The sequence below is a fragment of the Boleophthalmus pectinirostris genome, unplaced genomic scaffold, assembly GCF_026225935.1.
Source record: "Boleophthalmus pectinirostris isolate CB_2022bp ecotype Guang Dong unplaced genomic scaffold, ASM2622593v1 HiC_scaffold_7, whole genome shotgun sequence".
Classification (NCBI taxonomy): Eukaryota; Metazoa; Chordata; class Actinopteri; order Gobiiformes; family Gobiidae; genus Boleophthalmus; species Boleophthalmus pectinirostris.
Window position 1 is genome coordinate 14,669,389 of NW_026571473.1, and position 7,490 is coordinate 14,676,878.

Genomic DNA, 7,490 nt, shown 5'->3' on the forward strand with positions numbered 1-7,490 from the left:
AAATACAAGTGGTGTGCAGAACATGTATAAGCCTGTCCACTTGTTTTGGGTTGGCCCCTGTGATAAATTGTTGGGGAGAGAATTTGGAAAGGTTTTCTGTTGTACAGTTAAAAGAAGCTATAGCTGCTTTTATTGTTTGAATATGAAGCAGTTTGTGAGAACGTAAAACAAGCCTTGATATGGAAGTCTTAAAACATTTAATGATATGTATGGTGCAAAACAGCAACTAGCAATTATTACATTTGGGAAACAATTTCTATTTGGTACATTGGAGTTTGTTTTGGTTTGTCAGTTAGCTTGTCTCTTAGGGTAACACATCACAAGAGAAGTAATAGGTGAGGAAGGTGAAGTGTCCTGCCAAGTGACACAATCGCAGCTATTCTGTGCATTGATATATAGTGTCAGTACTTTAGGGATATGTGATTAAATTACCAGCAGCAACATTTATAGTCAAGTTAATTGAGGATCCTAACTTTTCCTGATTTAAGATTGTGGAAATATTTATAGTTTGTACAATTCTGTGAGGTTTTGAGTCAATCTGCTGGCTTTGTGGAATTCGCAATCTTGCAAAAAGAGCAAAGCAGAGATGAAAGTAGACTGATTGAGATTGAGAGATAGACACAGTAGAGTAGGAACTTGCACTAATTACAGAACTCCAAATCACTGCCAAAAATCCTGCTCAAATAAGTATTCCTCTGATTTTCACAGTTGTTTTTCACTGTACTTTTGTGTGTTTCTAAAGTGTTTTTGAGTGTTTGATGTATTATTAGATCAGGAGAAATGAAAGAGAGTGAGAGTGCAGGGCGGTCCACAGTGGGTTTTATACAGGCAGCTACAGAGACATCATCACACGGAGATTATCATGACATGACAACGGTAAACGGAGGACAGGACAGTGAAGGATGCACCCGAGAGGAATGTTGGATTTGGAGGAAAACTGCCGTATGAAACTGGAGCCAGATAATAATGATAGTCAATATGTTTAAGAACAGTGTCAAACACCTGCTTGTATCCATGGAAACATTTTTGCTTTGCCAAGAATGTTCCACAACAGGGTATTCAACTGATCTATCTTACATTAATTCAATTGCATGTGTTTTTGCAGCTCAGAAATACCTTGAGAAAACATGCAATCTTACTGTGAGCTTGATGGTCTCTCTCTAGATCTGACTAGTAACTTGGCCTGGTCTCCATAGAGGTAAGTTTAATGTCCTACTGTGGAACTTGACTGACAAAACAATCTCCATGATGACAAGCAAGTAGCAAAACCTTGACAGTGCACCTTTTTAGTATTATCTTAAGTTAATGGGCAATTTAATGTGACAGGATACACACACTAAAGTATATGTATGTGGACAAATCCCTAGAGTTGTGGGAGTGTAGCCAAGCTTTTCATTTGAACACACCTCTGCGCACACTCTTGTGACTCAGATTTCACCCAAAGTAAATCTCACCGCGCTCCTCTCCCCTCGCCTGCTCTCTCCCCTTAACGTACAGGGCCCTTTTAACCTATAGATGGTGTAAATTACAGAGCTAAGCCCGGTTTTGTGTCTAGATTACAACTCGTGGACGGAAATGTTTAGTTTCAAGATGTCAAAGTCAGATATACAGCCTAGAAGTGGGTGGCTCTAAGACCACACAACCACACGATTCAGGAATTAGTTTTGTTAGGTTTCTTTAAAAACTATTGGGGTATAACAAGAAAACATATAGATTGTGATAATAGCTCAATTGTGTTACTTCAGTGGAGATGTAATTGCTTTGGCTGCCACACATTTATTGCTAATAGAACTATTTGTAAAACATGCATTATTTATTGTGAGGATGATTGTTGCTCCATAGATCCGATATATAACTTGACTTGGTGACGTCAGTTGCTTGGCTCCAAGTTTAATGCCATATTATAGAAAATTCCTTTAACATCGTCATTGAAGACAAGAACAGGGAGGACCCTTTTAACAGAGAAGTTACATCGTGCACTTTTAAATTACAATAGCTATTTTTAAAAAGATTTGAAACTTTGCTGCTGGTGGAACAATCAAGTCACATTATATAAAGCTACTACTATTTTTGCAGAAAGGTTGACAAAAATGGACCCAGATCATTTTAAGCAGATATAAAATGATGTCACCCCTTTAAAATATGGGGCTCTGAGGATTTTTCCTTATCCTTTTGGATTCGGAAAGCCCGTCATTAAAGGGTTTCACTGTTGCTAAGGAGGAACTGACATTATAATTCCACGACTCGCAAAGTAAATGTGAAGTTGATTAGAGTAGAAATTGTTGAATGTTGCATTTACTTGTGTGTTTCTTGGTCTTTTGAATTGATGTTTCAGTTAGTCATGTTTTGTTATGTCTGTGACTGGCGGCTACATGACAGGCCACACTAAAAAGTAAATTACAGAAAAATAAGCATGTCAAAATTGTATACAAACATGGGGGTTATACAGATATCAAAAAATAGCATGTTGTTTGACTCATGCTAAATTGTCTAGTCAAAGAGGCAACATCAGAACCTGTGGCTGGTTTGAAAAGACACAGGCAATTTCAGGAATACGAAAAAGCATTTTACTATATGATGAGTGGTTACAAACGTACACATACAGTAGGTCTGTCATGATCATACATTTTTAAGTGTGAAATATTGAACACATAAATCAAATCCAGTAAATGATAGTATTAAATATACTTTATGCCACTCACACAATGAACCTAAAACTGTTCATTTGATTTGAGTAAATTTCACATGACAAGTAAAATTATCTACCAATGGAGGAGGCATTTTAGTACATCTTGTTTCAATAAAGATAACAAAAACAACAAGTCTTAGCACTTAAAATAAGAAACTCTTATGTTTCTTATGTAAATCTTATGTTGTTTGAATCAAGAAAGAGGTACTAGTAGAATCAAATGAATATTCTTAATCTGAGTCATTTAAAATTACCTAGATTTTACTTTTTACAGTGTAGTTGTCACAGACCTAACGTATACCGCCAGCAATGTTTCCGATTCTTCCAGTTTGCGTCACAGATCGATCAAATCAAAGGACCAGCCTGTTTTTCCTTCTCGCTGTGGCCTGTCTTCTAAATCTTACCATGCGTTGTGGTCACATCCCCATCCGCCTATCACAAAGAAATGGGTTAAAGCTGTAGCAATTCACAGTGATTCAAGTCTAGAAACACTTCAAACAGACTTCCATTGTTGTGCTGATGCCTGGATTAGCATACACAAACTTTGGTACCAGTATCCTTACAAGTACGCAGACAACATTCATATCAAAGGACCTCATGCATAATATCTGCAGGAGGTAGTGATATTGACTCTACTTCTGCAAACAAGTGGTGCCGGCATGGTAGAAAAGGCCTCCTGCGTGTTTTCTCATTGATGCAGTGAAGCTTTCTCCTTCTGGGTTATGAAACTGTAGCCTTTTGACACTCTGTACATGTTTGTTGTAGTTGCAGTATGCTTGTTTATTTATTTCATCTATCTATCTATCTATCTACCTACAGAAAAAGCAAAAACAATGTAACTGCATAAACAGGTACAATTGTGCCTAAGTAAACAGAAGCATATGCATTGATACTTTGCAATGACATCATGCTGGGGTGTTCTACATGTATGTTTATGTGACCAATACAAATGTTCATGGTCCTGTTTAGGTGTTCGATTTTCAACAAAAAAGTGAGTGTCCAACTGATAAACTAATGGTTAATGGTAGCTAGCCTTCAACTGTTATTTTATGTGTGAGAAACTTGTACTTTTGTTTGTTTCTAAAGTGTTTTTGAGTGTTTGATGTATTATTAGATCGGGAGAAAAGAAAGAAAGTGACAGTGTTGTGTAACAGCACAGATCACCTCATCTGTTGTAGTTCCAGCTGAGTCAGCTCTTTATGGTCAGGTTATGTTAAAACAAAGCTCAGATTTAAGTCTAACAGAGCTTCAGACAAAGCAGTGTCTACAGTTAGCTCACCCCCCCAGGTGAAATCAGGTGCCACAGTGGGGCGCCAGTCGCAAAAACTGTTGCTGTGTCCTCAGGCAAAGCACTTCACCCACATTGCCTTGTATGAAAGTGGTGTGTGCGTGAGTGATGATGGTGGTCGAAGAAGCCGATGGTGCTTCTGTCAGTCTTCCCTAGGGCAGCTGTGGCTACAATAGTAGTTTACCATCACCAAGTGTGGAGTGAATGAATAATGCTCTGTACAGCGTCTTTGAGTGTTCAGAAAAGCGCTATATAAGACTGATGCATTGTTGTTATTATTATTATTAAGGTTCATGACATGAGCTGCAAAGTATTAATAAGCTGCAGGTTCTATCCCCTATGCAGTCTGAATATGGCATAAGTACGGCAAAATATATCTTGTAGTTATGTATGTTTGTATGTTTGTTGTCATGCTGTCTTGTGAACAGTTCTCCAGTCCAGTTGATTTTGTTATAATCCTCTACAAATTCCAACCTTATAAAGCGTGCAAAAGTCAAAGTAAAAAATATCCATTATATACCATATGTTTTTTCTTGTCCTTATTTAACCCAGAAAGTCCAACTGTGATTTTCAATATGTAAAGCACACATGCTGGTCCAGTAAGTGAGAGATACAGAAGCTATAATCAGATGGATTTAATATGTATGTATACTGTTATGAAAACTATAATCTAGTGTTACATCACATTATTATTATTATTTTATTAGAGGTTTAAGTTTACTGTATTTCTATTTGACAGACCATCCATGCTGACATCGTGTGCCTTCATACCTGACTTACCTTAGACAGGAAGATGTCAAAAATAGTGGACATAAACACAGTTTGTAAGCTGTGGTAGAATAGAACAAGTTCATTTTCCGTTGAGCGTTTCCGTTTTGGTGTATGTTGGCCTTTTTCCTGCATGGCCACCCAGGCGTGATGCTCATGCTTATGGAGGAGAACATTGTGTCAAAGGGGAAAAGAGAGCTCGCAACTGGCGCTTGAGGTCAGACGCAGGGTTTATTTTCTTTTGAAGCCACGCTGAGAAAGACAGGCCTCCATCCAAAAACATCCTCCTCTGTGTCCACCAGGTGCTAACCAGACACCGGAGAGGGGAGCCAGGAGACACCAGTGCACAGCTTTGCATTTCTCATTCAGACTTTTACCCAGTTCATTTACAATTTTGGTCGTTTTGGGTCGTTGGCTCTTGTAGGGTTTACCATAGCACATGGACCACCCAGGGGACTTATGAAAATAATATTTCCTACTTAACTTTGAGCTAGATCAGTGACCTGTAAACAATTTGTACCCACAATCCTGGCAACATCCCCCAAAAAGTGATCAATTAAACAGAAATAGGCAGGGTGAGGGTATCAATCAAGCTCCTGCTGAAGGATGTGAACAATTAGGAGTTAATTGAACACAGATTGCCCACTGGATTTTTGCTGCTACAACATATTTGACAGCATTTGATTGAAAACATTTGGTTTGCAGTCAAGACAACCTCATGAGCAGTTTCACGTGGTAAAAGAATAGCATGATACAGCATCACTTAAATATAATTTCAAGTTGAGACTAGTTACAGTTAAGTGGTTAGAGAAATTAGAAAGACTTTCCAAAGCCTGTAGCGGCATGTTTGCCAATTGCTGTTGTTATTGACACCTAAGGGAAATAATCAGGTAAGAAATATGGACAGGATGGTAATAAACTTTGCAATGTTAAAAACTGCACCCCTGACTCTGACTGTACTGGAGTGCATGCATGTGGAGGAAATTGTAGCAATAGCAATAGTGTGTTACAATGAGAAAGCAATTATCTAATTACTCAGTATAAATAATGTAAAATTAATTTCAAGAGCCAATTATATTAGATGCAACATATAGCACATCAAGCCTCCAGGTCATGTGCGTGTAAATCCTCATCTTGCTGTCATTAGTGGTTTTATAAATGAGCCAAAGACCTATGGCTTATGCATGTTTCTACTGATTGCTTCACACAAGTTTCATTATGCATACTTATTATATTAATTAAATTAAAGAGACAGTTCGGACATTTTGGACACAGGACCTCATTTCCTTGTTAGCCAGAGTGTTGGAGACATGTGAAGACACTTTTTTAAAATATTCCATCCAGTCCTTGTATTTGCAGAGGTTGCTGGTGCTAGGCTAGCGCATGTCAATGGCCATAGTTATCCTGCCACAAAAACAGTCTTACCCACTCCACAAAGCACCCAAAGTAAATCTATTATTACGCCAGACTATTGATGTAAATATCTCCAACACTCTGGGTAAGTAGGAAATAAGGTCCTATGTCCAAAATTCCGAACTTTCCCTTTATATAAGAAACCTCCTACAGAGCAACCCACCTTGCTGGATAATTTGCCCACTTTTTTTTTTTTTTTTTTTTTTTTTAGATTGATAAAACCGGACCCCTTAGCAAACAAAGTTAACCATTATCCACAATGGCTGTAGGCTTTAGATTTCTCTGCATTCCTTAATGCTGCTGGAGAACTTGAGTTGGTTTTCTCATGTCTCCATAAACCCTGCCCTTTTGTTGAACCCATACAAACAACCCTAGACATACACTAGGGCTGGGCATATTAAATGTAAGAAAGTTATGAATCTATATGAGCCAACTAAAATGCTTTCAAGTGGAATGCATTTATGAAAAAACAGCTATAAACTCCCCAAAAGACATCTGGAAAAGAAGTCCAGACTATATGAATGTAACTCAATATATGTTGTAAATTATCTGGCTGACTGAGACTGTGGTGGGATTAGCAGACATACTTCTTTTTAGTTTAAATATCAGTGTTAATTTTCTGCATGCTTTCTGTCTGAGACTGAAATTGTATTCCGGAAAATAGCAAAATATACAGTAGACTTAGCTATCTGGTTTATGTTATTATGAATGTGCCTTGATTGAAATGGCTCATGTCAAAAAAGGCAAAACTGATTACAACATTTATTTTTGTGTGATCAAAACAGGGCAATGCTTGTAGGGCCACTTTGTCATGTTGTGGTGTGTTACAAAAGTGCAGAATAATAGAAGTTATTACTGGAAGTGCACAAAAACTGTGGTAACTAGCAGAAGTTTAAAGTCCAGTGCTGATGATGGCATTATCCTTACCGTCCCATTATGCAAGAGACTCAAAGAATCACCTTTCTGATAACAACAGGCCAGTGCTGCAAATGACAGCTGCTGCTTGGATCAGTAAAATATGTGAAAACATCTTTACTGTAGTGCAAAGACAAAGGAGCACATTTACAAGTCTGTCTGACTGGTAGTTATTTTTTCCTATTGCTTTTTAATATTAACTGCTGTATTATGTTTTCACTATTGTCCCAGCACAAGTGTGTGTGTGTGTGTGCGTGTGTGTGTGCAGGCACATATATTGTAAGTATGTGCCACAGTCACTTTATGATGACAGCATGTCTGGGGTCTTTACATCAGTCGATGTTTTCCATCTGCCCGTCTGACTGTTGCCTTCAATTAACCCTTTGCAAAAACCACAAGTGACTTTTACTGGTGAAG